Source organism: Pelophylax lessonae, assembly GCF_965119305.1.
Source record: "Pelophylax lessonae genome assembly, chromosome: 1".
Classification (NCBI taxonomy): Eukaryota; Metazoa; Chordata; class Amphibia; order Anura; family Ranidae; genus Pelophylax; species Pelophylax lessonae.
The window spans coordinates 257,152,318-257,179,824 of record NC_138768.1 but is presented as its reverse complement, the minus strand read 5'-3'; positions in this window follow the sequence as shown (position 1 = coordinate 257,179,824).

The following is a 27,507-nucleotide window of genomic DNA, read 5'->3' as shown; positions in this document are numbered from 1 at the left end:
CTCAAAAACACGACCGCCCTCCCCATGCAAATTATGTACATATTTGGATCTTTCAATGAGCAAACAATATGTCAGTAAGAAATGCAAAGGCAGAAGAGGACAATATAAAAAGCAATAGGTATATAGAAAAGGTTCTACTTCATATAATAATACAAACAATCAAACAAGGTCTGGGGGTCTATGGCGCTGCAGGCAGTAACGATCTACCGAGACAAGTGCTTCTCATCCCATATTCGATTATGTTTGCCTCATCTCTCAATCACACAGCCGCTTCCATTAAAATGAAACCATAACTACATCCAGAGGAAAACTATTGTGATTTATTCTCGGTGTCTCAATACACGTTAAAATGAGATTTTGCCTGTTAAATTCCTCATGCTCTCACAAGAATAACAATTCCCTCTAAAGTCAGAAAGTTGTTTGAATCTTTCAGATGATAGTGCTGAAAGCCAAGCTCCTGCTTTATAATCAGAACTTCATCTCAGAGTTGCTGGATTGGTTTTTTTTTTTGTTCCCAGAATGTAAATAGAGACATAATAACAGCAGTCTCCAAGTGCGTGCTTCCCACATCGAGGAAACACAGACAAATCTGTAGATGGAAGTAGATCTGCTCAAACCTAGCTACCTGCTACAACTAAAGTCTTATTATGCAGCACCAGTGATTCAAGCATACTGTATGTTTTTACAACAATTAGTACACATGCATGCATATCCAAAAGACCACCCGAAAAACATTTGTTTTTGCAATACTGGGCCATTACCTTATTTTACTAGATCGGTGGTCTCCAAACTGCGGCCCGGGAGACAGATGTGGCCTTTTGCTTGCTTTTATCTGACCCTTAGGGCATTATTCCCCCTACTGTCAGCAACAGTGGGGCATAGTTCCTGCCACGGACATCTACAATGGGGCACTATTCCTCCGATTGATACCAATGATGGGGCACTATTCCTCCCATTGATACCAATGATGGGGCACTATTCCTCCCACTGATACCAATGATGGGGCACTATTCCTCCCATTGATACCAATGATAGGGCACTATTCCTTCCATTGATACCAATGATGGGGCACTATTCCTCCCATTGATACCAATGATGGGGCACTATTCCTCCCATTGATACCAATGATGGGGCACTATTCCTTCCATTGATACCAATGATGGGGCACTATTCCTGCCATTGATACCAATGATGGGGCACTATTCCTCCCATTGATACCAATGATGGGGCACTATTCCTCCCATTGATACCGATGATGGGGCACTATTCCTCCAATTGATACCAATGATGGGGCACTATTCCTTCCATTGATACCAATGATGGGGCACTATTCCTTCCATTGATACCAATGATGGGGCACTATTCCTCCCACTAACACCAATGATGGGACACTATTCCTCCCACTAACACCAATGATGGGACACTATTCCTTCCATTGAGACCAACGAAGGGGAACCGTTACTTCTACTGACAGCAAGGATATGCCACTATTTCTCTCATTGACATCAATAATGGAGAACTATTCCTCCCACTGACATCAATGAAGGGACACTATTCTTCCCATTGTCACCAATAAAGGGGCACTATTCTTCCCACTGACACCAATGATGGGACAGTATTACTCCCACTGACTCCAATGATGGAACATTATTCCTCCTGCTGATAGCAATGATGGGACAGTATTACTCCCACTGACACCAATGATGGGACAGTATTACTCCCACTGACTCCAATGATGGAACACTATTCCTCCTGCTGATAGCAATGATGGGAAAGTATTACTCCCACTGACGTAACACTATTCCTCCCACTGATAGCAATGATAGGGCACCTTTCTTCCCCCTAATATTAATGATGGGGCATGGTTTACTTCCACTGATGCCAGGACATTTTTTTCTCCCAGTGGCCACAGTCCTGCCCCCCTGAAGTATGAAGTAAACTAGTCCTCTGTTTAGAAAGTTTAAAGATCCCTGCACTAGATCATGGTTTCATTCAGCTGTTGGTATTGAGAGAAGTCCTGAGAAGGTGATCTGGTTGGGATATTTGGAGGGGAGTTAATACAATGGTTTTATATATACAGCATGGACCAACTGTGGAGGCTTGACTTTTGAGTATATTTGGCTATACATTAATTCCAACTTGTACATAGCAGTGATTGTATTAATGCCGCATTAGATTTACCACAAAAGACCGGATACTTGTTTAATACAGAAAAAAATTATCTATTCTTGTAACAGTATGAGGTTAATACCTGTAATGACAATATTCATTACTCAGATTAATTATTTTCAAAGTCCTTTATTTGTTTCCTGACTTTTACCCGGTTGCAGGCCAATCTGTCCAGCAAGTGTGTCAATTTACAGGGATGGAGCAAACTATAATATGGGCAGGAGTGCCTACAACCACACGCTTTTTTCAAAAATGTTCACTGAAGTTGGGCTTTCATTTTATTTGTCACTCACTGAAAGTAAACCTGTGCCTAAACTACGTGCAATAAAGTATTAACATACTGTAAACAGTATAAGCATTTTCGAAAAAGCCCTCATATTCACCTTGCTACTACTTTCCAGTACCTGTCACTAGCTGGGTGAGTGAGAGTTTGCCTTAAAGACTTTTTACTGCTGGTTAAGGATATGTAAATAATTTTAATGTTCAAAGTCAAAGCTCAGGTGTGCTTTAAAGTCTAAAATTAGATGTCCATCTAAAACTACCATGTCCACAGGGCGACAATGCTTGCAGTCTTTTTATAGCAGGAAGAAAAGCACAGTCACCCTATTAAAGGATGTAAAAAAAATCAACAGATCTACTGGTCGTATCAATAAGTAATACAAATGTTTCAGAAGAGTCACTGAAATAAACTGCTGATATATTATTGACATACTATAGCACATAAATCAGTATTTTTAAACCCATTTGAACAAGCTACAACTGCAGGTTTTGTTCAGGATATTTAAAAATTAAGTTTTTCACAGTACAAGCATCTAGAGAGGTTATGGGTGAATTGTTTTAAAGCTATTTTACTGTTCGCTAAGAATATGTAAATATTTTTAATATCCATAGTTTGGACACAGATGCACTTTAAGGACTCCATTAATGGAGAATGCTAATCAACATACCAGGGGAATTACATGAATTCAAATAATTGAAAGCTTTCTTATAACTCTTCCAAACTAAAAGGGATTTCTACCTTTCTCTGTTTTTGAAGATGTGTGTGTAGACCAGCCTTTTTCAACCAGGGTGCCTTGAGGTTTCTTCAGGGGTGCTTTGGCAAAACGCCTAAAAATTGCCCCAGAATTGTATACAAGCCAGTGGGTAGATGAAACTTGCCTTTTAGTTACACAAAGCCACAGGTTTTCATTGTGCACCATTACAACCTTCTAGCTGCCAACCTTCTAACAACCAATGACATCATTAGTTGATAAGGAGGAGGTCAGTTGCATGCATTCCTTGTTTGGCCATCCCTTGCCTCTCTCCATCAGCTTTGTGGCCGTATTAACTAAGTGATTGAGAAAAACTGGGGGAGAAAAGAAACCTTGGAATACTAGTCAGTAGCGGTTTGCAAAAGTGCATTTGCTTTGGAAGAATAAATCACTCTTAACGTTGGGCGTCCTAAATATAGTGATGTTGCTGCATTATGTAAAACAATCAGAATCATTTTTATATTTTTGAATGGGGCGCCTCAAGACTGTCCATAATTTTGGAGGGTGCCTCAAGATTATCAATAATTTTAAAGGGTGCCTTGACTGGGAAAAAAGGTTGAGAAACACTGGTCTAGACCAGCCTTTCTCAACCAGTGTGCCGCCAGAGGTTCTAAGGTGTGCCACAGGATCATGGGAGAGAAGGGCTATCAGATGAGCCCTATCTCCCGATCCCCTGGCAAACTGTACATCAGCACTGATAAAGAGCTTGGTCAGCCTCAAAAGTGAAAGTAAAGGGGGGGGGGGGGAGTGTGCTGTGCTCTCTGCTTCCCCCTACAGTGCCAAGAATTTATGGCGTGATTTTGCGCGTGTTCCGTGACACACAGTAACGTGACACACCCCTGTGTCTCAAGACTGAAAATGCTTTTCAAGGGCGCCCCAACTGGAAAAAGGTTGAGAAACACTGGTCTAGACAATGGCTCCACCAAACATTTTATCTTCGTTCTAAATCAGGCACTTTGGTATACTCCTTAAACTAATCTGTTAGAGTAAAAGCCAGTTTTAGGCTAAAACTTTTATCAGACATCATGTTAAAAAAAAAAAATTTAAAAGACTGTCAAGTTCAGCTTGTGCTGAACCTCAATTTGTAGAAAAACACAGATCATATTTTACAAACTTCTCCCTTGCTATTATTTCCTACCATTCTGAACCATACTTACTCAAACAAGCTAGAGATATTTGCCAGAGAAAATAACAAATTTTGCGCATCTGTTGACAACAGTACCCCAATATCCATCCACACTGGAACTAAACACATCTTTGTTCTGTGATCAAGGCTTATCGCCGAAACGCATTAGCACTGTTTTTACTCACTGGTATGTGACAAAAATAAATTGAAAGAATTACGGAGTTGCCAGCTGTCCCCTTCATTTGACCATTTTGTCTATTGGTGTGGAGTGGATGCCTCAGCTTGAGCACCCCGAATACAGCTTCCACCTATTACGGACACACCTTGGCTCCACTGTTCTGAGTGATTTGTCTGTCTTGCTAAACACATCTTTATTTCATGCTCCCTATGACCTACATGGATCTTGTAGCTTTCTTCCAAAGGCATGAATACCGTATTGTAAGCAACTGGAGACAGGGTGACTTCTAACTGGGTAGAAAATAAGGAATATATTTTTATATAAACTGCTCAAAAATATTAAAGGAACACTTTAAAAACACATCAGGTCTCAATGGGGAAAAATATCATGCTCAATATCTATACTGATATGGACTGGGTAATGTGTTAGGAATGAAAGGATACCACATCGTTTAATGGAAATGAAAATTATCAACCAACAGAGGGCTGAATTCAAAGAGACCCCAAAAATCAAAGTGTAAAAATGATGCAGCAGGCTAGTCCATTTTGCTGAAATTTCATTGCAGAAACTCAAAATGGTACTCCGTAGTTTGTATGGCCCCCATGTGCTTGTATGCATGCCTGACAACCTCAAGGCATACTCCTAATGAGATGACAGATAGTGTCCTGGGGTATTTCCTCCCAGATCTGGACCAGAGCATCGCTGAGCTCCTCAACAGACTGAGGTGCAACCTGGTAAAATGTCCCAGAGGTGTTCTATTGGATTCAGGTCAGGCGAGCGTGGGGGCCATTTTAATGGTATCAATTCCTTCATCCTCCAGGAACTGGCTGCATGCTCTCGCCACATGAGGCCGGGCACTGTTGTGCACCAGGAGGAACCCAGGACCCACTGCATCAGCATAGGGTCTGGCAATGGGTCCAAGGATTTCATCCCGATAACTAATGGCAGTCAGGATGCCCTGTCTAGCCTGTAGAGGACTGTGGTCCCTCCATGGATATGCCTCCCCAGACCATCACTGACCCACCACCAAACCGGTCATGCTGAACGATTTTACAGGCAGCATAATGTTCTCCATGGCTTCTCCAGACAATTTCACGTCTGTCACATGTGCTCAAGGTGAACCTGCTCTCATCTGTGAAAAGCTCAGGGTGCCAGTGACAGACCTGCCAATTCTGGTGTTCAATGGCAGCCGCCAATCGAGATCCACAGTGCAGGGCAGTGAGCACAGGGCCCACTAGAAGACGTCTGGCCCTCAGGTCACCATCGTGAGATTTGTTTCTGATTGTTTGGTCAGAGACATGAACACTGATGGCCTGCTGGAGGTTATTTTGTAGGGCTCTGGCAGTGCTCATCCTGTTCCACCTTGCACAAAGGACCAGATACCGGTTCTGCTGATGGGTTGAGGACCTTTCTACGGTCCTGTCCAGCTCTCCTAGGGTAACTACCTGTCTCCTGGAATCTCCTCCATGCTCTTGAGACTGCGCTGGGAGACAATGGTACATATAGGTGTGCCATCCTGGAGGAGTTGGATTGAATGTGCAACCTCTATAGGGGCCAGGCATCGCCGCATGCTACCAGTAGTGACACTGACCCTAACCAAATGCAAAACTAGTAGAAAAGATGAGTAGGGGAAAAATGTTAGTGGCCTCAACTTTGTTGCCCATCTAGTGAACCTGTTGTTAACCACTTGCCGACCGCTAACTCAAGCTCTACTGCGGCAAAGTGGTTATTCAGTCACAGCGGGAGTCGGGCCAGGGGAGGAGCGGCAGTGATCACCTCCGCTCTTCCCCGATCATCGGGGAATCGAGTTTGGAGATCCGCCCGCTTGTGTAAACGGGCGGATCTCCTAAGTGACAGATTGCAGGGTTCAGCATAGCTGAACATGCGATCTGTCCCTGTGTCACTCAGTCACCTCCCCCCACACACGTTAGTAAGCACCAGGCATACATTAACCCCTCCCTCTCCAATAAAATTAACCCCTTCCCTGCCAGTGTCATTTTTACAGTAACAGTGCATATTTATAGCACTGATTACTGTAGTAATGTCCCTGGTACCCCCAAAAGTGTCAAAAATGTCAGTCAAGGGTCCGATCTGTCCGCCGCAATGACGAAGTCCTGCAAAAAAAAAAAAAAAAAACGCAGATCGCCGCCATTACTCGTTAAAAAAAAAAAACACCAAAAATTACAGAAATCTTTCCCCTAGTTAGTAAACGCAATAACTTTTGCGCAAACCAATCAAAATACGCTTATTGTGATTTTTTTTTTACCAAACATAGGTAGCAGAAAACAAATTGGCCAAAAATTTAAAAAAATTTTGATTTTTACATTTTTTGGGGGGGGGGGGGGAATTTCATGTAAAAAAAAATGTGAAAAATATTGTTATTTTTTCAAAATGTACGCTCTTTTTTTGTTTATAGCGCAAAAAGTAAAAATCGCACAGGTGATCAAATACCACCAAAAGAAAGCTCTGTTTGTGGGGAAAAAAGGACGTACATTTTGTTTGGGTACGGCGTCGCACAACCGCGCAATTATCAGTTAAAGTCGCACAGTGCCAAATCGCAAAAAGTGGCCTGGACGTAAGACAGCAAAATCCTCCGGTGGTAAAGTGGTTAATTTCATTGCCACCAAAGCAGCTGAAACTGATCAATGACCCCCTCTGCTACTTAACTGAGCAGGTCAATATCCCAGGAAATCAATTGACTTGATGCTATACTCTGATTGAAAAGTGTTCCTTTAATTTTTTGAGCATTGTATATTCTATATCGAAGGTTTGTCAACTTGTATTGTAAAGCAAGACTGCAAAAGAATCCACGCTGTATATAATATTCAACATCATCTTATTTTCTTTGGGTACATTCTTGAAAAAACAATTAACCCTGGTGGGATATAATATAATTTTGCTTGTAGTCATGTGGGATTTATAAACAAAATGAAATGTGGTATCTATTGGAACATTCTAGTGTGAACAGATGCCCATGGTAAGGCATTTTGTTCTGAACATTTCAATCGTGTACAGGCATAACAGAACCACCTAACAGCATTTAACCGGTTAAGGACCGCCTGCCGCAGTCATACTGCAGCAGGCAGCCCCTCCTGCGTGAACCGATGTAGGTATACGTCGGCCATGTGCCTGAAGCTAGGGGACGAGCGCGCGGCGCACTCCCACCCCCATTAGGCAGCGGGAACTCTGATGCACAGGGCAGGCGGCTCCGATTGCCGCCTGGCACCTGCGATCATTCCCCCGCTGAGAGAGGAGGACGGACAGCTGTTGTAAACACAGCTTACCGTTCTCCCTGGGATGATCACAGAGCCCCTGTGATCCTTCTATGTAGGATCGCAGGTCTCTGTGATCATTTCACAAGCCCCGCTCCCTTACAGTTAGAAACACTCCCCTAGGCTTACATTTAACCCCTTGATCACCCACTGTGTTAACCCCTTCCCTGTCAGTGTCATTATTACAGTAAAAGTGCATATTTTTTAGCACTGATTACTGTAGTAATGTCACTGGTCCCCCCAAAAGTGTAAAAATGTCAGTTAGGGGTCTGATCTGTCCACCGCAATGTCGCAGTCCCACTATAAAAAGCAGATCACTGCCATTAATAGTAAAAAAAAATTAATAAATAAAAATGACAAATCTTTCCCGTAGTTTGTAAATGTGATAACCTTTGCGCAAACCAATCAAAATACACCTATTGTAATTTTTTTTTGTAGCAGAAAACAAATTGGCCTAAAATGTTAAAACATTTTGATTTTTAATTTTTTTTTGGTATTCTATAGCAGAAAGTGAAAAATATTGTTTTTTCCAGAATTGTCACTCTTTTTTTGTTTACAGCGCAAAAAATAAAAAAGATCGCAGAGGTGATCAAATACCATCAAAAGAAAGCTATGTTTGTGGGAAAAAAAGGACATCAATTTTATTTGGGTACAGCGTCGCATGACCACGCAATTTTCTGTTAAAGTTAGGCACTGCCGTATCGCAAAATATGGCCTGGTCATTAAGGGGGCAAATCCTTCCGGTCCAGAAGTGGTTAAAAGACAAAGAAATTCTGGGCAGGCTTAGTATTTAAGTGTATGTAAAAACTTCGACCAAGTTTGATTAATAAAACAATCACGACGTCTGCACGACATCTCTGCTTAGCTGTAACATCTGCTGCAAGTAAATGATGGCAGTCAGTGACTGGATTCAAGATGTTTGGATAATGTCAAGTTTATTGAAAGCTTCAGTTCATTATTTTTTAGTGTGTGAAGTGTGATCAATACGTTCTACAGGGGAAACCAATTTGTAATTTCATATTAAAGATGTTTATCGCTCTGCGTGGTGGTTTCATTTCTGAGTATTACAATGTCTAATTCTGTAAACAAAGCATTTCCCGTTCTTTGTACTTGCTGTAAGTGGTCATAGGGTGAGATGTGTGGAGGCATGAAATCAGAAGATGTGGGAGGGTTACTGAAAACTAGAAACCAAGCGTGCTCGCAGGCTTCAAACTTTTTCTTTAAACTCTCCCTGTTAGTTCATTGACGTTACTGGAAGGAGCAAGGGGTATTTTGGGTGAACTGTAAACATCATTACTAACAATGATTGTATGGGGCATATGTCGGTCCAGCTACACAAGCTGTTCAGACTGTATTTACAACAGTGTACATCACGTGTCAAACATAGGCCATTTCATGTGGCCCTCACACTTCTTCTGTAGCTGCGGTACCCCCCTCGCCTCTGCCCCCACCTTATCTCAGCAGTTGGCAGCAGAGAGGACAAAACTCCTCCACCAGATCCTGCGCTTCACCATGCAGCCGCAGTACCCGCTTGTCTCCGTTTCCCCTGGTCTCAACATTCAGCCCTCCTCTGGTTCTCCTCCAGACCCTGCACTTTCTGCTTCCTAGCTCTGCCCCCCTGCTTCTTCCTGGCAACAGCACATGGTAAGGGGGATACACTGTTATGTAAGAGAGGGTGGAGGACTTCCTGATGTAAGGAGGTGGATGTGGGGTGCTAGTCATCTAGTCTTACAGATACAACTGGCCCTTTGATGGCAACCAGAATGCTGAAGCGACCCACAGAGATTGACACCCCTGCTGTACATGTAAAACTCTGCTTACGAGAAGCAGAATAACGCATAATTGGGTTTCATCGGCTGTAAATAGGTGGTGGATAGTAATGTGGTAGTAAATTGCAAATCACTGAACTCCTGTCCAGGAAATATTGCAGTTACTGCGGCCTGTCTCCTTCTAAAAATGCTATGTGCCTGGTTGTCACTCTTGTGTCAACATTCCGAGTCACTGACATGCAACCATTGTACACAGAAGGACTTCTAGAGCTGCGATTAATCGTTAAAAAAAAATTGCGATCTCGAGTCACACAACTCCCCCTATCTTAAAAAGGCATGTCCTTGATTCTAAGGCTCCATGTACACGGGACGTTGTAAATGGCCGTTTAAGAGCAGTTGGGCGTTTTTTTCAGAAGCCCCTGAACCCACCTACATGTTATCTTATCTGTCCATGTACACTGGGTCGTTTACAGTCATTTGCAGGCAGTTGAGTTCAGGGACATTTTTTGGAACGCAATTATTTGCGGTCGAACGTGTGTTTCCCGGCGTTTCAAACGCAAAAACATGATGCCCGCGTTTAGCGTTCGCGTTTTTCCATTTTAAAGGGGAATAATTTTCTTGACCTCTAGGAACGGTTCTAAATGCAAACGCCCGCTAAACACCCGCTAAACGCGACCTAACGGACGTTTCCAAACGTCCTAAAAATTCTAGCATTCAAAGGGACTTTTAACAACGTCCCGTGTACATGGAGCCTTACAGAGCCTTTCTCTGCTCACTCACAGCTGTCAAAAAAAAAAAGAGCCTCCTGCACAGGTTTATCAACATTCTTTAGGCTGCTAGATAACTATAAACACAATGCTTTACAATGTATCATTTCCTTCTTTTAGATCAAAGGAATGAACTTCCGTCTGTAAGTGAGGGCAGTTTAACCTCTTAAAGACTAAGCCTTTTTTTGACACTTGTTGCTTATAAGTTAAAAACGGTATTTTTTTGCTCAAAAATTACTTAGAACCCCCAAACATTATATATATTTTTTTAACAGAGACCCTAGAGAATAAAATAGTGATTGTTGCAATCTTATGTCACACTGTATTTGCGCAGAAGTCTTTCAAGTGCAGTTTTTTGGGAAAAAATACACTTTAATGGATTTATAAAAAACTAAACATTTAAGTTAGCCCAATTGTTTTGTATAATGTAAAAGATGATGTTACGCTGAGAATCGTGGGAGAATTGTGGTCTTTATTTTAAGCAAAAAAAAAAAAAAACTTGATTTTTATCAGAATCGTGCAGCTTTAAGGGCTTCTGATTTTTTTCCAACTTTTCTGAACTGCTGTGACTTGGAAACTACTAAAACCGGTGGGTTAGCATAAAACCCAAACAAATAGTATTTTAGAACGCCATAAGCAATAGTGAGAAAATATGGAGACTGCAATGTCTTTCTGAAATTGCTGACTGTCATGATATTCCAATGTCTTCAATATTTTCTGAGGTGCTGACCTGGAACAAGTATGCAGATCGGGGGTTATAACTTCACCCTAACTTTATAATCAGGGCAAGAGTGTGGATTATTGGTGTGAGTAACTAAATTATAGCCCCTTCTGCAGGCCCAATGAGAGCTTGTTTACCCAGGCAATGCCCTCCAGAGAAAGATCACAGTGGATTGCTTTTTAAAGGGCATTCGACAGATGGTGAGGTGTTATGTCACCTCCCCACTGCCCAATTTAACCCCTTAAAGCCCGCACCACTTCCCTAATTTACTTAAATGAATCACGTTTCGCAAGCAGTGCTGCCCGCTCAATGCAACATGGGGCAGAATCGTGGCAACAGCCCCGTACGGCTGCCTTTAAGGCTGGATTCACACTTATGAGAATTAGAATTGGTTTCTCCACATCCAATTTGCATGACAGGAGACTGTGACCAGCTCCCAATGGAGCCGGTTCACACAGCTCCGAGGCGGCCATGGTCTGCATTGGAAAAGGGTCCCGTGCGTCTTTTCAGGTCCGAATTCAGGAAAAAATTTGGACCTGATTCGCACCTGAAACAGAGAAAAGGGACGCACCGGACCCCCTGCTGCGAGCCGCAGCTAGTGGGAACCCCGCCTAAAGCGCCCCAAGCCACAAATGTAAAGGCCACTATAGCTGCAACTAACGATTATTTTCATAATCGATTAGTTGGTCGGTTATTGTTTTGCTTAATCGGATTACCTTAGGAAAGGTGTGGTGTATAAATGAGTTCATATGTAAAGTTTAAAAAAAAAAAAGCCAATTTATTCAAAAATCTCTATATGCAGTGATAAATATAAATAACCAACTATATGGTTAGGGAGCTAAATCTCTAATCCACTCTGAGAACAACAGACAGAATAGATATACTGTACAATACTATAAGAGGTTGAATCTGGTAAATATCATCAGACTCAGAGATCAATTATTTTTAGGGAAAAAAATATGTATTACAGACTCCCTTGTCATAGACTGGTGGCTTGAGAAATCCTACCAGTGCCTGCTGTCACTTATGCTGGCCATACAAAAACAATGTCTTCCTTCAAAAAAAACTGTCATTGTAAGAAAGTTAGTTCGATTTTCTAATCATTACTGGGGTCAAATCAACATTCCTTTTCGATCACAGTGACAGGAAAATTCGAAGGAGCAGATTAGAAAACTTCTTGGTCAAAAGAATTTTCAGACCGTGTATGTGGTTTTCATTCAGAAATGACATTCATTTTAAAACTGAATGTTAAAAGCAAGTGACATTTTTAAACTATAATTCTCTCATTCATTTTTCGTATGAATATTCTCATCCGAAAATCAATATGTGTATGACCAGCATAAGGCTCAGTTTACACTTATATAGTTTGCTTTAGACCTGTTTCTGCAGTGCTTTTTGCTGTGCGTTTTTACACGCAGGATTTTGCTGCGTTTTGCATTTTTTATACTTTTTTTTTGGCCAATTTGTTGTTAGGCAGATTAAAAAATGCAAATCACTGGGAAAAAGGCATTACATGCTTTTCTGCAACTTCTCCATTAAAGTCCAACTGAAGCAAAAAAAACACAGTTTTTAGTGTGAATGTCTCTGATCAAACAATCAGAAACAAACTTCATGGGGGTGGCCTGAGGGCCCGACCAGCTCTAGTGGGCCCTGTGCTCACTGCCCGGCACCATGGCGTTTGATTGGCATTTGAACACCAGAATTGGCAGGTCTGCCACTGGCCCTGTGCTTTTCACAGATGAGAGCAAATTCACCCTGAGCACAAGTGACAGACGTGAAAGGGTCTGGAGAAGCCGTGGTAAGCATTATGCTGCCTGTAACATTGTTCAGCCAGTTTGGTGGTGGGTCAGTGATTGTCTGGGGATCCATATCCATGGAGGGATGCACAGACGCCTACAGGCTAGACAATGGCACCCAACTGCCATTAGGTATCGGGATTAAATCATTGGACCCATTGTTGGACCCTACAGTGGGTCCTGGGTTCCTACTGGTGCACAACAATGCCTGGCCTTATGTGGCGAGAGTATGCAGCAAGTTCCTGGAGGATAAAGGAATTGATACCAGTGAATGGCCCCCACGCATGCATGACCTAAATCCAATAGAACACCTCTGGGACATTAGGTTTTGGTCCATTCGATGGCACCAGGTTGCACCTCAGTCTGTTCAGGAGGTCAGTGATGCCCTGGTCCAGATCTGGGAGGAAAAACCCCAGGACACCATCCGTCATCTCATTAGGAGCATGCCCTGATGTTTCAGGCATGTATACAAGCACATGGGGGCCATTCAAACTACTGAGCACCATTTCGAGTTGCTGCAATGAAATGTTAGCAAAATGGACTAGCCTTCTGCATCATTTTTTCACTTTGATTATAAGGGTGCCTTTGAATTCAGCCCTCTGTAGGATGAAAATTTTCATTTCGATCAAACGATGTGGCATCCTTTCCTTCCTAACACTTTACCCAATCCATATCAGTATAGGTTTCCCTCATGATATTTTTCCCTATTGAGATCTGATGTGTTTTCAAACTGTTCTGTTATTTTTTTTGAGTAATGTAGTATGCAGATCAGACTCTATGACCTAAAGCTGGCCATACATTATACAATTTTCTTTTAGAATTACCAAAACCATATCATATGAAGTCAAACCTAAACACATACAATTTGCATGCAATCAGACAGGCTCTTCCACTACATCATTGAAGGTAAATCTAAAGGAAATTGAATAAGGAAATTGTATAATGTATGGCCAGCTGAAAGCTTGTTCAAGGTCAATGAGCCAAAACATTAAAACATGAGACAAGGTGGGGGAGATTTGGAGCTGCCCATGGATGACAATATTTTTTGCTGCTGTCTGTTACTATTGACTCAAAAGACCACCATTTAACTAGCATTTTCAGAAAAAGGTCATCCACTATTTCTCTTAAAATAGATTTCCCTAATCACCCTGGGCTTGTATTATGCCTCAGATACAGACTTCATAGTGTGCAACGCTTGCGGCCTGCTGCTCTCTTGCAGAATTTCTAATCCTCGCTCTCCTCTTCTGCTCCAGCTGCCTGTTGAAAGGACATGAATGAACCCTGCACAGCCCTAGAGAATAATAGCCGAGAACAGTGCTTGTGTCCGAGATTTTCCTAGTTTAAAGGTACAATTACCCTATAAGTACAGTATTATGTTCTATATGGCAGCCTGCATAAAAAGAATGTAAGTGACCGTGCATGTTATTACATATTTTATAGGCTGACCATGAATGAAATACAACCTAGAAAGCAATGTTTCTGTCATCTATTCACTAACTTTGCTAATCATGTACCAGCTCATACCAGTCACTTCTATGTAAGGATCTCTGTTTCTCCAAGGTCGCCTGTGATTAAGCTGAACTTCAAAACGGCTAATAGCTTGTTGAATAAATCAATGTACCAGTGTCTGCATACATAACAACCATGCCTGTGTAAATCATTTGTCCGTTGCCATATCTCTCTTTGAATGGACACATACTTGCAGTCTAAAGAAACTCTTGATAATAGGAATAGCTGCTGTCATCTACCACTTGCTTTGCCAAGCCAGGAATGGATTCTGTATTATCTTAATAAGAGTAATACTAAACCATACACTGGATTGGCAGTTTTCAGCGCCAACACCTCTGGGGCATGACCTTTCAGCAACAACAGTCCAATGCCCAAAATGGTCAGTGATGAGTTATAGGGGTAATTTAGAGTTATGGGCCATACACACTATAAGATTTTCTGAAGACTTTTTTTCCTTTAGACTTACCAAAACCATATAATATGAGGTCAAACCTAAACACTTTCAATTTGTATGCAATCAGGCAGGCCCTTGCACTACATAGAAAAGGTAAATCTGAAGGAAATCTAACCACAAAAGTTGGATAGTGTGCATTCAGCTTTAGACTAGGCCAAGGGGTAAGAAAGCCCATAAATGTGTCAGCTTTTTTGTTCAACCGGCAGATTAAAATGAAAAAAACTGGCCTGATTCCCCCTTTTGCACATGCAACGTGGACGGGGGAATCTTTCCCCGCTGAGTCTTTGTATTCTGACAGTGGGGAGACTTCCCCACCATCAGAATACACTGATCAGCACTGCAGTCTATAGAATGCAGCACTGATCGAGCAGGGGAAATTCAACAGGGTGGTTGTACAGAAGTTGATTAGTAGATCGACTTCTGTTCAACCACAGTGCCCATACATGGATCAAAATTTGTCTGGTTTAGCAAGAAAATTCAATCCATGTATAGCCAGCTTTAGTAAATATTTTACCATACCGTGATATCCTATTTTTTTTAGGGGTGACTTTAAAGAGGAATCTGTGCACAGATATGCAATAGATCTCAGATATGTAAGAACTGGTAGAGACCTACAGCAGTACACACATGCTGAGGGTCTCTACCAGTTCCCAAATACCTGACCCAGAGCCATGTCAAGTTTGAAGATGTGCATAATCTCGCAGGATGCATGTGCCTATTGGCAAAATACTGCCTCCTGGGCATCCTTAATTAGTTTGCCACAGCGAGGAAGCAGGAATGCTGCTGTGCAGCAGAAAAAGGTGCAAATCATTTCCAAAAAATTAAAAAACATTTTCTAATTCTGTAACAGAGAGGAACCAAGACAGGAAAAAAAAAAAGTTACATTAATGGATGAAGATCTACATTATTTTATTACTTAATGTTCATGTTAAGAAAGAGACTGCCATTGTTTGAGCTCTCATTATGAAAATGCTAGTTAGCTTTAAAACTGTCAATGACTGACCTGAACAAGCTTTCAGATAGAGTTCCAACACCTTTAAAACTCTCCCAATCTGATACTTGTTCTGACTCAATTTAGAAAGTATTGAAGCTGAAGGGTCAGCATAACAGCCAGGCAACTAGTATGTTCAAAATGAGTTCAGCAAAGGAAGCCCCATATATTGTTCTCATTATAAGTTTATATGAAATAAAGAGAAATACCCAGTGAATGCAATGAAAATCTTTATCTATAAAATTAATATGTGAATGTATTGTGAAATTATGTCACATGGTCCTGCTATGTTTTTCATCAACTGCAGCCTAGTAGAAGGGATAATGGAGGAATTCACATTAAACTCTGCAAGACCTCTAAAGCAACCCATAGATTACTCGATTTTTTTTCCTACCACCATTGGTGGAAGGAAAGAAAATTGCTTGATTTCCCCATCAACAGAGTCAATTATGATAGGGGAATGCTTCCCTCAGCGCTATTGATGTTTGCCTGCAGGGAGCCTTCCTGGACGGCAGGACACAATGATTACTGTTAGCGGCTATATCCTTCAGGGGTAATCAAATGTAAAGTAGTGCAGGGACTACTTTTAAGTCATTGCAAATTGAAGTGGCACAGATATGAACAGTACTAATTGGTAATCATGGAGTACGACTTGTCATGCAACTTTACAGTCCCAAGACGCAGGAGAAGTCGTACAAGTGTGAAAGAGGTCTTAATCATACTTACGTATGTGGATGCAGCATCAGTCTGATGCTGCATCTGTGTCCCACCATCTCTACCAGTGAGAACCAAGCTATCTAACACCGCTGATTGCTCGGTTCTCACAGCTCCCTGAGTAGAGAGCTATTAGTCAGTAGCTCTCTGCTTTGCCCTCACTCACTGGAGCACTGGGCTATTGAGGGGGGCAGGAGAGTTGGCTCAGGCTCTTATTGTTGCGATCTTGCCTGAGCCTGGACCGGCTCTGTGACATCAGCAGACAGTGGACTTCAGCCCGCTGTCTGCTGAAAATAGGGCACAGGAGTGCAAAATGATCTGTACTCCTGTGATCCACAGGAGAACTACAGCCAAATGAGCTTCTCCTTTAAGAGTAGTTATCATTGGTGCCCTCCTTCTAAAACTTCTAGTTGCCTGGCTCTCTCTCGCTTCAATACTTTCTAACCTAAAACAAGCATTAAAATAACCACCACAGTTGTTCCATGACAGTGATGAAAGCCTAGTACACACTACTAGTATTTTTTTATTCAACCCAGCAGGTTAAACGAAAAAAACTGACAGCTCAGGTTGGAGCCGCTGTACTAATTATGTGATGTTAGTACAGCGATCTTCCCCGCTTTTCTATTGTGTTCTTACAGGGGAGACAGACCCCCTACCAGTACACTCCGGCCAGCCCTCTCAGCCTTTGGCTAAAAGCACTGATCAGGTGCCGATCGACAGACCTTTTCCAATCACGCCCCTTCAACAGAAGCTGGCTGAACATCTGTCGAACCAGCTGCAGTACACACGAGCCAAATGTCGGCCAGTTCTCTTGAAACCAGCCGACACTGCCCGACATTTGGCCCGTGTGTACTAGGCTTAAACATATCTAAAGCATAGAGAATCAGCAGCCAAAGTTTGTTTTATTCTCAAACCTGCTTGTTAACTTATCACTATAATCAATTTAGCCTGAAAGATTAAGATGTAGGTTTAAAGTAAGGTTATGAAAACTGTGGATGTTAGGTTACATATCAGGGACAATGTATGAACCACTTTACTATTTTATTTATTTTGGCCACTGGAAACCAATGTACCTATTTTTTGTGAACAAAGGATCTATAGTACAGATTCTGATTACTACCTGCTACAGAGCACCTAGGCGAAGCTAGTATAGTACACAGAAGAATAGACCAATTTACTAAGGCTGAACTTCAAAGGCAGGTTTAAAATGAACACACGCTGCGCATCAAAAATACATATAAAATCTCACAAATACATCCTAAACTGCTTTTGGTTTTGCAATCAGTCTTTTATATAAGCACAATGCTTGTGTGTGTTGCTTATGAGTTCCACAATGCTTCACTTCAACTGAAAATAAGTGATTAGTGAACGGATCATTCTGTCTTTTTCTATGTTCCCATAGCTCTGTATAATTCTAAGAAAACTCGGGTGTATTTAAGTGATTACACATTATGAGGTATTATTGCAAATTATTCTGGATATGGCTCAAAATATTAGTTGCTGTTTGGTAGTTTCATGATGGTGTTATACAGTGCTTTAAGTGAGCCGGTATGCACCGGTACTCAGTACCACCACTTCCAAATATGGCTCTTGAGCATACCACCACCTCTCCGTACGCTAATTTTGGACATCTGCACCCTCAATTGCCCCCCCAAGAATATTTCCCACTCCAGAGCCAGACCAGTCACCACCAGTGAGTCCCCCTGCTCCGTAGTCCCAGCCCAGGCCAGGGAGGGGGTGCTCTGTGGGGACCCTGATGTGGGATGGGGGGGGCGAAAAAATTTATAGGCTATAATAGAGTACCGGCACCTCTTTTGGGCCACTTAAAGCACTGGTGTCATATAAAAAAAAATGTGTATATTCCCCCCTAAGTGGCTGCCTATATAGCAATCAAATGCAATTAGAATTCCTACTGAGATAAAAGACAATAGTGGTTTTAGCTGGTCTGAATGAACTAGTAATGGGTGCATAAAGGGTATACAAATATGAGCTGAGCATCCCAGGTTCAAGGCTGACTAGCTGTTTCAGCTAGAGTTCCCCCACAGATAAGATGGTTCCCACAGCTCCCTCTTCCCACACTTTATATATTAACTGCATTCTTAGCTGGGTCGAATTTGCCAATCTATGCAGCCCACTGTTGTCAAAAGGAGGTTGGATTGTGCCACCATGTCCAACTAACTGCCCTTGTTACAACAAAAAATAATGGCAAAAGCAGTAAGAATAATGTTTCCTGGGATATGCACATCACATATTCCATGAGGCTGCAGAAGCAGAAACACAGTGAAGGGATTTACTAAAACTGGAGCATGCAAAATCTGGTGCAGCTCTGCATAGAAACCAATCAGCTTTCAGGCTGGGTACACACTGATATGACACGACTGTTGTACGACTGTCGATCTGACTTTGCCCTGCAACATCGGTCCTACTTCCATCTGATTTAAATGAACAGGATACAATTTTGCTCCAACTTTGAGATAGCACCAACTTGTGCTTTGACCAATCAAAACAGAGACAGAGACAGCCTCCATCATCGGGGGCCAGCTACCTGAACCCGGAAGAGTTTGAAAATTGCTGCAGCTATACTGAGTGGTACATGTATTTAGAGCCCTATGCGTTCAGAACAAACACACAAAGTGTAGGTACTCTGCGCTCTGGGCACCCAACTGTCAGATGCAGACACTGATCTACAAAAGGTTTCCAGCATGTCCCTATGACAGAAATCAAATGATTTACTTCTGTTGAGAGGGGATGGCCACACACGGATCGAAATTTGGCCAGTCACTGCTGAACTGATCTGTCTATGCAGTTTGCTTTTGATCCATTTTGGCAGTACTTTTTGCATGCAGTTTGCATTTTTTTCACACGCGTTCTTGACGCATTTTTCATACGGTTTCTGCTGCGTTTTGCATTTTTTTATGCTTTTTTTTTTTTACCAATTTGCTGTTAGGTGGATTAAAAAATGCGAAACGCAATCGCAGCAAAAATGCACTATATGCTGTTCTATAGCTTCTCTGTTGAAGTCTTTTGAACCAAAATACACCATTTTCCTTTAAAAAAAAGTCCCTGACCCTTTCCAGAAAAGCAGTGGCTGAAAAAAGCATAGATGTGAACGTGTCCCATAGGAAACCATGGTAAATGGACTGTAGTGAGTCTCTGTAAAAAGCATTAGAAAACACATAGGTGTGAACCGAGACTTATAGTTTAGAAACACCTGCTATGTGCTTACATTAGAAGACTGTGATGTTACACGGACATCTCCCAGATTTCTGAAGCCTTTTTTAAAAGCATGGTTTAATAAGACGTTTTTTAAAATCCTACAACATAAGCTGCATTACTAATGACACATCTAAAAGAAAAAAGCATTCCAATTGACTATAGTAATAATGGCAAAAGCATAAAAAGTATATTAAGTTACATATTAAAAAGCCAAATAATTAGTTATATCTATACTAGCCACATATATAGTATATACATAAATACTAACCTTATAATATTTTTACAAATAAAAAATATATCATTTTATTTAATAAAATATCATTTGTCAAAGTAGTTGTAAATGGAAAATAAGGTGTATTTTTGGCTGAACACACATTTTGTTCACATATTTAAATGCTTTCTTTTTTCATACTTTTGCTACTGTATTAAATGTAGTGGTTTTCCAGCATGGTCACTAGAGGGAGGATATATTAGCTGCTCTTCATCCCCTTTGGGCTTTTAAGGGAAGATATATGTCACACAGGGAGCGTGTGTGGTTTTCAATGGGTTGGCTGACTAATGCCCCATACACACGTGCAGATTATCTGCAGACTTATGTCTGCAGACTTACCAAAACCATATAATATGAGGTCAAACCTAAACACTTTCAATTTGTATGCAATCCGGCAGGCCCTTGCACTACATAGAAAAGGTAAGTCTGCAGACAAAAGTCTGCAGATAATCTGCACGTGTGTATGGGGCATTAGACTTGCAATGGGAGATGGAGCAGTAAATGGAACTCCTGTGCAGCACTACAAGGCAAGAAACTAATGCCTCGTACACACGCAACGATTATCGGCCGACCGATCGGCCGTCTTTTGTCCAGAGTTGTGTTTTGTTGGTTGGAATGTGCCTAGACTGCACATGAATTTTCTCGGCCAACAAAAATCAACTTCAGAAGTGATGTCATGTTCTGGTTTACTTTCCGTGTGTTTTTTCTTCTCTGAGCATGCCCAGTCTTGCTCATCAGATTTTTGTCTGCCGAAATCTGTACTGACTGACGGAAAATCGGCCGTTGACGTGTTGACGGCCAACAAAAATTTTATAGCCTGCACACCAGATTTTATTCAGCCGAAAAGTTGGAGTCGGTTGTCGAAAGCATCATACTGACAAGCCGAAAATCGGCCGATCAGACATTGGCCGAAAATGCACGGCCAACTATTGACGCGTGTGTACGAGGCATTAATCTGTATATGTAATAAGAAAAAAAATTGTATGCATGCCACGTGTTCATAATTAGACACAGAAGCTAATTTAAAGCCAATAACAGATGAGATGATATAGTATATCAAGCAGGTTTAATGGCATATCTAAAACGACAGCATGCATCACATTTTTCAGGTGTTTGCAGCACAATTTCATGTTTTCCACCTCAAGTTTGTGAGACTTCATTAAATAGGCCTTTTAGGCCTTGAGATACGAGTTTCAGTAAGTAAAATTGCTGAAAGCTTTTCCAATGCTGTACACATTGCTTTTTCACCCTATAGTTATAAGGCCTTCTAGAGCAACCTTTTTCAACCAGGGCGCTGTGGCAGCCTGGGGTGCATTCTGGGTTCTTCAGGGGTGTTTTGGCAAAATGCCTAAAAATTGCACAAATTGTCCAAAAATTATCAACAAGCCAGCAAGTAGATCAAGTCTGCCTTTTTGTTGCAGGTTTTTATTGTGCATGATTTCCACCTTGGGCCCCATCCAGGCCAGCCCCTGGCATTCCTACAACCAATTATCATGTCATCACTTGATAAGGAGGACATCGGACGCCTGCACAGTATTTTTGTTTTACCCTCCCCTGCCCCTCAGCACTGGGGTCATGTTAGCCAATAAAGGAGAGGAAATTAGGGAGACGAGAAACACAAGAATACTAGTCAGTACCAGTTTGCAAAGGTGGAGGAAAAAAAATCACCTCTAATGCTGGATGGCCCCCATGTGTGGATGCTGCTGCTATATGGAAAACCTATTAGTTTCATTTTCACATTTTAGATTGGAGTGCCTATAGATTGTGCATCATTTTAAAAGGTGCCTTGACTAATAAAAGGTTAAGAACCACTGTTCTAGAGTATGGCATTCCCATGCTCGACTGCTCCTATTCAGATACATGGAATTCCAAAATCAGAGTGTCAAATACAGACCTGCTATTTCTCATCCATTGCATGAAAAAGAGGTCAAAGTTTTCTCTGGTTATACTTTGTGGTTCTAGCAGCGTCTCGTTTTTAAAGCAAACCTGTTACAAACTGGGAAATTCAGACCAAGGATAAGATGGAAAAAAAGCCAAATACAGTAAAAACACAGGGGGTTACCTTTAGTGCAATGTCAAACATCTCACTATATCCAGTGGTATTTAATTTTCCATGATATCGTTTTCCATCATATGCAGATTTGCTAACATTAATGTGGGCAGAAGTTCAGGCATTAAATACAACCTGGGTCTGGGGATTCAAGGGACCCCACAGGGACCAATTAGAAAACTAAGACAATTACCACAAAGTTTCTACACCTCAGCACAGTTTTCACCTTGGAAAAATTCAGGTCAAGTATATTTATGCTAAACTTAAAAAGATCTTCATTACAAAAGCTGAAATTGCAATATAAGACATCAATGTTGGTCATGTCCTTATTACTATATTGTTACACAATTTGTACACAATATGTAACTAAATAAGTTGAAGGCAACCCTAAACAAGAGATTGTTGTTGGCCATATTTGGATGGGTTGGATAAGGACCTTATGTACATGGGTGAGATATATGTCTGCCAGTTGTCACCTCTTTGGGGGTGTGCCATAATAAGCCAAGTTATTAAATGGCGAGATAGTGGAGCCTAAGGGTGGTCTATTAAAGTGGAGTTCCACCCATTTTAGTCACTTTAGATGTATGTAATCCCCTTTAAAACGACTTTTACCAATGGAAAGTTTTTTTTTTTTTTTTTGCTAGTAAATACCTGATTTTCTTCTTTATTTATCCTCTTCTCACTTACGGGTCCGGTCGGCGATTACGTCATTCGGCGATTCGCAGTGTGTGCTGGGATTTATCTCAGGGCATGAAATCTTGCATTATTACACAGGAGATGAGCTGTACTGTGTGTTCTGCCCCGCCTCCTCTCAGTGAGCTGTATGTATGTAGTGTATTAGGGCCGTGCTCCGCCCCGCCTCTGCCCGGCCTCCTCTCAGTGAGCTGTATGTATGTAGTGTATTAGGGCCGTGCTCTGCCCCGCCTCCTCTCAGTGAGCTGTATGTATGTAGTGTATTAGGGCCGTGCTCCGCCCCGCCTCCTCTCAGTGAGCTGTATGTATGTAGTGTATTAGGGCCGTGCTCCGCCCCGCCTCCTCTCAGTGAGCGAGGACTGAAAGCATTATATCCTCACTGAGCTCACTGAGAGGAGGCGGGGCGGAGCACAGCCTCAATACACTACATACATACAGCTCACTGAGAGAAGGCGGGGCGGAGGCGGGGCAGAGCACGCAGTGCAGCTCATCTTCTGTGTAATAATGCGAGATTTCATGCCATCCCAGCACACACTGCGAATCGCCGAATGACGTAATCGCCGACCAGACCCGGAAGTGAGAAGAGGATAAATAAAGCAGAAAATCAGGTATTTACTAGCAAAAAAAAACTTTCCATTGGTAAAAGTCGTTTTAAAGGGGTTTACATACATCTATGTAATCCAATTTATTAAAAATGGGTGGAACTCCACTTTAAGGTCTACACATTGACCTCCTTCTAAAGACTATGGGCACCTATGCACACATTGTTTACCGTGTCTATTCCAATAATATAGCAGCCTTTCCCCTATAAAACTAGTTAATAGCTGTAGCACCTTGCTTTTGTTACAGCATTATAAGGTGGAGTGTACTGAGAATTGTATGTAGAGATTTATATCATGTTTTCGTTTCCACAAAGCTAAAAACCACAAAACGTTTTCAGAAAGTGATGATTCATAAGTAAAGTACCTGTATGAACCTTGTGAGGAATTGCCAGATGTATTTCTGATCATGTAAACATTTCACATTTGTTAACACAGCATTCAGTAAACTCTGGTGACAATAAGGTAATGTTACTTTCTACCTCCTTACGACTTGTGTGCATTTTTTTTTTTTTCTGCATTTGACTGACATTTGAGCCATGTTTTATGCCTGTAGATTGCTGCAGTGTATTGTTTAGGAATTATTACATTGACTGATGTATATTTTATATATTGCATTGCTATTTTTTTTTTTTTTTTAAGGCTGCCAGGCCTGCTTTCCATTTTTTGGACACATCCAGCATTTAAGATCCTTTCCTGATTTTAAAAGTTTATTAAAAATAGGGAAAAACAGGTGAAATGCAGCCCCCATGCTTGTAGGAGCTAGTTTGTAAAAGTACTCAAAGGAACATTCTTGGGTCTACAACCAGATAGAGCGCACCCCGTGTGGGGGGGGGGGCCCTATTTGTTGTAGACCGAAGAGTGAGCTTGACAAGCCTTTACCTAGCCTAACCCACACCTGTAATCACATTAGTAATCAAGCTGGATGGAGCAATATACTGGGGTATCCTGAGCAGTACCGACTTGTCTTTTTTCAGATACTCAAAGGTATATACTGCATTTGGAACGAAAGTATACATTTGTCTAAATGCATGTGTCTGAATCCAAAATGCATGATTTCTATCTAGTGGCAATCTGGGGAATCAGCATGAAACTTTACTGAACATTTTGTTTCATGGTCACCTCTGAGTTTAATGAGTCTCTTATGATGTTCTCTGTTGCAGCCATTAGGGGCAGATGTAAGAACAGGTTATCCTAAAGAAAGACGGTTGGCACCATGGTTCTCGCAATTACATATGTCTTGGCAGGCCAGAAGCAATTAGGAATGGTATTTAGAATGCAGAAGATCATTATATAGAACAGACAGAACCAATGAAAAGGTAATCTGGCGGGCAGACTTGTTGATCAAACAATATAAGGATAACCATGTAGCTGACTGTAGTTTTATTCTGCCTTTCACGTTAGAATTAAAAGCAACCGGTCCAAGTTGAGTATTTTAAGTGCCTTCAAATTATTAAATATTGCACAACTGATGCATATACATACTATCACTACTGATGGATACATTGCAGCATATTCAAGTAACTTCTTATTTAATATAATTTTACTGAAGTTCACAATACAGAAGTACAAGCGTAAGCCACCACATGTACAGTATCTTACATTTTGTAAATCTTTTATTATATCTTTTCATGCGACAACACTGAAGAAATGAGACTTTGCTACAATGTAAAGTAGTGAGTGTACAGCTTGTATAACAGTGTAAGTTTTTTGTCCCCTCAAAATAACTCAACACACAGCCATTAATGTCTAAACCGCTGGCAACAAAAGTGAGTACAACCCCAAGTGACAATGTCCAAAATTAGGCCAATTAGCCATTTTCCCTTCCCGGTGTCATGTGACTCATTAGTGTTACAAGGTCTCAGGTGTGAATGGGGAGCAGGTGTGTTAAATTTGGTGTTATCGCTCTCACTCTCCCATACTGGTCACTGGAAGTTCAACATGGCACCTCATAGCGAAGAACTCTCTGAGGATCTGAAAAAAAGAATTGTTGCTCTACATAAAGATGGCCTAGGCTATAAGAAGATTGCCAAGACCCTGAAACTGAGCTGTAGCATGGTGGCCAAGACCATACAGCTGTTTAACAAGACAGGTTCCACTCAGAACAGACCTCGTCACGGTAGACTAAAGGCGTTGAGTGCACGTGCTCAGCATCATTATCCAGAGGTTGTCTTTGGGAAACAGAGGTATGAGTGCTGCCAGCATTGCTGCAGAGGTTGAAGGGGTGGGGGGGTCAGCCTGTCAGTGCTCAGACCATATGCTGCACACTGCATCAAATTGGTCTGCATGGCTGTCATCCCAGAAGAAAGCCTCTTCTAAAGATGATGCATAAGAAAGCACACAAACAGTTGGCAGAAGACAGGCAGACTAAGGACATGGATTACTAGAACCATGTTCTGTGGTCTGATGAGACCAAGATAAACTTATTGGGTTCAGATGGTGTCAAGCCTGTGTGGTGGCAACCAGGTGGGGAGTACAAAGACAAGTGTGTCTTGCCTACTGTCAAGCATCGTGGTGGGAGTGTCATAGTCTGGGGCTACATGAGTGTTGCCGTCACTGGGAAAATACAGTTCATTGAGGGAACCATGAATGGCAACATGCACTGTGACATACTGAAGCAGAGCATGATCCCCTCTCTTCAGAGACTGGGCCGCAGGGCAGTATTGCAACTTGATAACAACCCCAAACACACCTCCAAGACAACCACTGCCTTGCTAAAGAAGCTGATGCCCAAAAGGGTTAAAAATAATGGTGGCCACACAAAATATTGACACTTTGGGCCCAATTTAGACCGTTTCACTTAGGGGTGTACTCACTTTTGTTGCCAGTGGTTTAGACATTATTGGCTGTGTGTTAGGTTATTTTGAGGGGACAGCAATTTTACACTGTTACACAAGCTGTACACTCACTACTTTACATTGTAGCAAAGTGTAATTTCTTCAGAGTTGTTACATGAAAAGATATAAAAAAAAATTTCAAAAATTTGAGGGGTGTACTCACTCTTGTGAGATACTGTACGTAACAAATCCACACAACATAACATAGTTCACAGGGCTGCAGCTTAAAACGAAAACTGGAAACAGTAAAAGCCCAAATAGGGAAGCAAACATGTATATAACAGAAAATGTAGACTGAGTAGACTCTCAACTAGGGAGTCAAGATTGAAAGGGTTGACTGCAAAATTTCCCAATGTAATGGATCATAAACAAAGTGGTTTGATGAAATAGCTGGAGGATTATGTAAAAAACCAGTGCAGGCAAACAGCGTGCTTACTGAACTGTCCGGGAGGAAGATCAAAAAAACAAGAAATATGACAGAAATATGAGGACGGGGTGTGAAAACAAAAAAAAAAAAAAAGAGAAAAGAGGGGGGAGGAAGAGAAAGTGAGGCCAGCCATACATGGAGCGAATGTCTTTCCTGCAATCCATGCTCGATGTCCCCATCCACACAGACAGTGTTGATGCAGCAATCCCTCCTGCCAGGCTATTGTATGCACCTGGCGGGGGCAGAGGAAGCTGTCCCCCCCCCAGGAGAAGACAGTGATTATTGCTAGCATTTATAGCAGCCGCAAACGATAATCACAAGAGAATCCGACAGGCTGGTTGCACCAAAGTTGATCGATCGATCAACTTGGTACAGTCAGCCTGCCAATTACCAGTTTGAATCTCGGCTGTTTCCTGCTGAACCAGCCGAGATTCGAACAGTATATGGCCAGCCTAAGGGGAAGGAGCGTGGGGAACAGAGTAGGGGCTAGATAGAAAGCGGGAAAAGAGGGGGAACAGTTGGTACAGTCAGCATGCCAATTACCTGTTTGAATCTCGGCAGTTTCCTGCTTAACCAGCTGAGATTCGAACAGTGTATGGCCAGCCTAAGGGGAAGGAGTGTGGGGAACAGAGTAGGTAGGGGCTAGATAGAAAGTGGGAAAAGAGGGGGGAAGTAGTAGAAGGAGATATACCGGGGATGCTACATAGAGATAGCAAAGAGTTTCTTCTTCCCAAGCGCATACCACTTCATCTGTCCATAACAATGAATTTAAAACTCAAGGATGTAACTCCCTATGATCAGGGTTGTAAGTAATCTATCCACAGGGTCCATGATGGCTGTCAACATTCAAATAATTTATAGGACAATGTACTACTAACTATATTACTATACTTGATCGAATACTAGCAAACTACAAT